At 32.5% G+C, this 6000-nt stretch overlaps 1 long non-coding RNA gene across 1 annotated transcript in view; it reads left to right on the forward strand.

The window, feature by feature from the left end:
• The window catches only part of LOC134585676 (uncharacterized), a 243636-nt gene extending 237996 nt beyond the window's left edge, over positions 1–5640 (forward strand). The window contains exons 5-6 of the long non-coding RNA XR_010086538.1: positions 2895–2930; positions 5604–5640. This is a non-coding gene — a long non-coding RNA (uncharacterized LOC134585676). The remainder of the gene's footprint in view (positions 1–2894; positions 2931–5603) is intronic.
• Positions 5641–6000: the final 360 nt, after the last annotated feature.

Consider the following 6000-nt stretch of genomic DNA (forward strand, 5'->3'; position numbering starts at 1 on the left):
AAAGGTAGTTGAAATATGATGTTGGCTGGGATGGGCTGTTAAAGCAATGTGCCAGTTCGGTGCTTACTATCACACTGGGACCTCCATGTTGGCAGTAACGATATGTTAAGCCTATCTGTATTTCATGCAATTTCCATCTGGTGTGAATTCCCAGACAAAACACATTATTGAGATATTTTCTGTTTAAAATGGTTTTATCAGGTCTACTATCCAATTTGATGGTCAGGCTTATTTAGAGGCACTGAGTAAATTGGTCCCTGTGGATATATCATTGCATAATAATTACAAAATTATATGAGTCATAACCAATCTGTATAACTTGTGAATTTCAATCAAAACTAAAAAAAAAAAAAATAACTTTGTTAAAATAAATTTTCAGTGTAACGTTGTTTTGGTGGGCTGGGATAATGTAATTTGAACCAATTGAATTATTTTAGAAATTCTAAAGAGAAGGATTCAGTGCACAAAATATCACTGATCATTCATGCACATATGGCATTACAATAGAGGTGGTACTCCCATTACCTGCCCTAGTGCTAACTGCCAATTTTGAATTGTTTGTATGCTGGCTAAGCAGTTAGCACTAGGGCAGGTAATGGGAGTACCAGCATGGCCATTGAAAAAATAGTGCACTTGAGAAAGATATGCCCCCTTTCCTAAGTACCGCCACGTTAGTTCTGTCTAAAGGAAACAAGTGAATGACTGTTCACTGAAAGAGACAGTAAAATAATAATAATAATAATAATGCTAATATGCTTACAGGGCAAATAATTAGATGTTAATCTATAAGTGAAAGATACTATATCTAACTCCATTGACTAATATGTTGTTTTACTTAACTTAAATAAAGACAAATGTATGTCTTAAAGTCAGATACACCAGAAATTAAATATACTCAGAAAGTCGGAGAATATATTAGAATTGGAGTTTTGGAATTCCCTAATACATTTCATGTTTGAAGGCAACAAAAGTAAAGTTAATTTCCTTGTATTTGAAAATTACAGTTGTGGAAAAATCGTGCTTTACATTGTGTAGGAATGGTACTGATCACAATACGGTGCTACAGTAATACAGAACTGCATATCACAAAATGCACCTATACACATTATTTGTGAGTTAACAAAATATTTCTGATATGGAAACTACAAAGAAACAGATGTTGAAACTGAAGGAGTGATTTCTCCAATGTGGACATCATAAGGAGATATTGGACAGTTTGACACATATCAAGTATTACAATTATACCACGTTATACTCTGTGTCAGATGGCATCTGAAAATTAATTTTCTCAGATTGGAATATACTTATAAAATATAGCGTAGTATAGTGCTATGTATAAAATATCTTCCTCTTCTAGATTACAAAAGAAACCGAAACCAAAAATAAATTTTGCCTTGATCTGATCTGTTGCTTATCCAACAGCAGATTATGTTAATAATGGATGCTACATATGCTTAGGCTCTGTTTAGAAAACAGAAAATATCTACAGTAGAAACAAAACAGATCTCATAGGGTAATAGAGTTAATACACCATAAAATCTAATTCCTTATAATGCACTCACAAACACGTTTGATTGTAGGCATATCAGAGTTGTTAAAGTTGGTTTAGCTGTGTTACCTGCAGCAACATGGTACTACCTACCACCTTTCACTATTCAGAAAAGCTGAATAAAATGTTACAGGATTTATTGTACCACAAAATAAGTTGTGTATTTGATCACCCGCCCATGCAGACTGAGTTATATTAGGACAATTTATTTAATTTCTGTCTTTGAAATATGCTACACTATGTTTTTTGTTTGTTTGTTTGTTTGGTGGAAGAGCTAAGTGTAAGCAACAAAGAGAGTTAGTTCCAGATGAGTTAAAATAACGTTATATGGTATGCATCTGGACAGTTATTTTAATATAACACTGTTTTCCCAGAGTTCAACAAAATGGGAAATATTTGTTGCCATTCTCGCACTCTCCAGAAATCTATTGGAACACAACACTTTCAAAGATTTCGAACAATAGCAATTTCTACAAAAATGCTAAATGTTAATTAAAAGCCTGTAACACCTCAGCATTAATGACATGTAGCTGGTAATCTATCGCAATCCTTCTAGGATGCACCAACAAACAGCATCAGGGTTATTCGCTTAAGTGAAAATTCTAAATTAAATTCAGATTTAAGGCAAAAGCAGCCAAACTGAAAGCATAGTTAACTTTTTTCCAGTTCAGCTATGTTTACCTTCAGTTTGAAAATCACCTTGAATTCTTACTTTAGTGAATAATCCTCCATTTGTCAATGAACTCACTAGGAAACACTGACATATACTGGGGAAACATTCATTTTAAGCAGCATACAATTGTTCTCTCCGGTCCACTCCATGGGGGCCTTTTTTATTCTATTTTAATTATATTCTTCTTCCCTTTTTATATTTTGTAATCTGTGGATTTGGCAACATGTTTACACCATGTTATTATCCTATTTTAATTGTTCATGAACACAGTATAATTATTTTATTTTGACATCTATATGAACATGTTTCAAATTCACAAATTGCAGTTGTGTATCACTAGTACATGTCAAGTTAGTCCTTTGGAATATTCAACACAATACCGCCTTATTTCAGCAATTTCAGTACATAGACAGAGATGATACATATTGTAACTGCTATATAATCTACAGAGGTAATAAAAAAAATAGACCATCGACTTTATATACATACATTTATTACTAGCTAGAAATCATTTGCAGGTAAACAAGGTGTTCATTAAGCTGTATGTAGAAAATGTATGCATAATGCATCTTCAGAGTGTGCTACTTGCTAGGTTATTTTGCATGTGACTGTGGTGTGCAGAATGATTTATAACGTGGATATTATTATGTATGAAATGTTCTATATTCACAGGTTAATTCAGTCTCGAAGGGTGAAAAGGGTGACCCTGTAAGTATCTCATGCAATGTCAGTGAGCGTGATATAGTTAAACAATATTATTTTTTAACAATAGCAATTTTATACACCTATTGGTGTGTGTATATATATATTGGTGTGTGTGTATATATATTGGTGTGTGTATATATATATATATTGGTGTGTGTGTATATATATTGGTGTGTGTGTATATATATATATATTGGTGTGTGTATATATATATTGGTGTGTGTATATATATATTTTGGTGTGTGTATATATATTGGTGTGTGTGTATATATATTGGTGTGTGTATATATATATATATATTGGTGTGTGTATATATATATTGGTGTGTGTGTATATATATTGGTGTGTGTATATATATATTGGTGTGTGTGTATATATATTGGTGTGTATATATATATTGGTGTGTGTGTATATATATTGGTGTGTGTATATATATATTTTGGTGTGTGTATATATATTGGTGTGTGTATATATATATATATTGGTGTGTGTATATATATATTGGTGTGTGTGTATATATATTGGTGTGTGTATATATATATTGGTGTGTGTGTGTATATATTGGTGTGTATATATATATTGGTGTGTGTGTATATATATTGGTGTGTGTGTATATATATATATATATATATATATGTATGTCTCACACAAATATGTATGTATGTACAGAGGTTACATAATAGTGAAGCATGTATTATGGAGAAATAATAAAAATAAAAAGAATAATAATACCAAGAAAAAGCAAATCAAGTGGTTTATACATGTCTCCAGAACCTATAAATGACATTATATTTCCCACTATATCTATTTTATATGTCATGATATTTTTAGGCTAGGGTTAATGTTACTATAAGAGTTAAGGTAGCGTAGGGGTTAATGATTAGTATTATTCTACTGTTTGGTTTAACACATATTATTATTGTAGTGTACAAATGTTTGTGTAGTGTAGGGGTTATTGCTTAGTGGTAGTATGCAGTTGGAGTTAATGTGAAATGACAGTGTTTTTTGAGCAATCGATTAATGAGTAGTGTAGTGTGATGTGTTAGGGTGGTGAAGGTGTTAAGGGGAAGACTGCACTTTAAGTTTTTTGTCACATACATGTCCCATCGCTGCCTGAGATTAGTAGAAATTACAGTTTTGGCCATCATCTATTTAGGCTACAGTTATTAAAATTGCAGCAGGTGTCACTCAAGAGTGAAACTCCCCACTGGCACTGGTTAAGTCTCTCACAAGTGCATAAATGTAAACAAGCGTAGGATTCCCCAGAACTAATTATTACCCAGGAGAAGCCACATGAAAGACTACCCTATCATGGCAGCTGAGAGTCCCCAAGGTCTTAGTAACCAATAACCTCTAAACCAAAATCCCAAACCATGTGTATCCTACCAGCCTCCACAACGTTATCATACATATAAGAGAGCTGGGCAGTAAAATCTAACAAAATAAAAAAAAATAGAAAAATGCTACAAAATATAATTTATACTGGCATCATACAGGTAGTGGTATCACTGCCCTCTTTCATTGTAGGTTTCTAAAATAAACCCAGGAATTTGTGATACTATCTAATGAACAGCTATTGGTATGGCATTTTCCATTGTTTACTATGAATTATTCTCAATCCAGTTAGAAGCTTTTTTCTGTCACTGTGGCCAATATACAAGAGCTAGGGCAGAGTTTTGGCTTATATTTGCTGCACTGCTAATAAAAAAAAAATACACCAAATGATCCCATTTACTTCGAAAAGACATCACAAGGATTATTAAGCAAAAATAGATACTTGGGAAAAATTCTCCCATTCGAATACTTTTCCAACTTGCCTACTTTATCTTTGATTTTTGCAGATCACCTTTCCTTTGGCCTCAATACACTGTTTTGCACTGAGCAAACCCAGATGTGTTACATTCTCCTGAACTCCAGATCAGGTCCCTGATTTAATATTCCTGGATAAACTTTTTAAACTATTTAATATTTTTGGATAAATGTTTAAAATGATTTAATATTTTGAAAAATATGTGAATATGTTTTGATACATTGATATAGTATTTACAAGTAATATATATTTTAGTATTTAAAAATTAATAATTTAAAAAGTTTATCAGAAAATATTACATCATTTGAAAATCTTACCCAAAAATATTAAATCGAGGCATAAGTCAGTGGTCTCATGAATTCTTGAAATTCCAATCAAGAGATCAGATCCTTTGTGAATCAAGTAAAAAATATAAGCAAATGCCAAGTTGTAAGCATGAATATCCACTCGGCTAGCCCAGTGAAGGCTGATATTACTTCTAATTGAAGAAAACTGCAAGCAAATGGACGGCATTACTCAAAATATTATGGCTGGTGTCAGCATTTGAATATCCACTTTTCAGATTCATGTTTCTAGACAAAGATTTAAAACTAGTCTTTGATCACGCAGCAAAGCATCATATTTTTTTAATTCCTTTAAATTAATTGTAGGCACTAAATCTATTACATGAATTTGTTTGTGACAATCATTCTTGGCCTGGTTCTTTTACTAATTAACGTATGATATGGTCTTTGTCAGTATCTATTACATTGTTCAATATTGCAGAATGTTAATTATGTAACATATTCATTGGTTTTATGTTAAATAAATATGAGTACATTAGTAATTAGTATTCTCTTTCAATAAAAAACTCTTATTTATTTCAGGGTGAAATTGGAATTAAAGGAGAACAAGGAGCTAAGGTGCCTATTTACCACATTTTTGCTTTTATACATGTTTTTTACGTTGACAGATATACTTTTATATGGTAACGTTAGCTACCAAGCATTGACTTTCTTGCATCTGGCATCCTGGGAAACAAAATACTGTATACATGAAACATAATTGACTTAAAGGGACACTATAGTCACCAGAACAACTACAGCTTAATGTAATTGTTCTGGTGAGTATAAGAGCTCCCTGGCATTTTCATGTAAACACTTAGATGGCCACTGGAGGGGCTTCCTGGCTCAGGGCTGCACAGTAAGCAGCCCTGCCGTTCAGTGTCCCCACGCTTTGCATGGAGATGCTGAATTTTTCTCTTGATTCAATGCATCTCTAAGA

Source organism: Pelobates fuscus, chromosome 2 (genome assembly GCF_036172605.1).
Source record: "Pelobates fuscus isolate aPelFus1 chromosome 2, aPelFus1.pri, whole genome shotgun sequence".
Taxonomy (NCBI): Eukaryota; Metazoa; Chordata; class Amphibia; order Anura; family Pelobatidae; genus Pelobates; species Pelobates fuscus.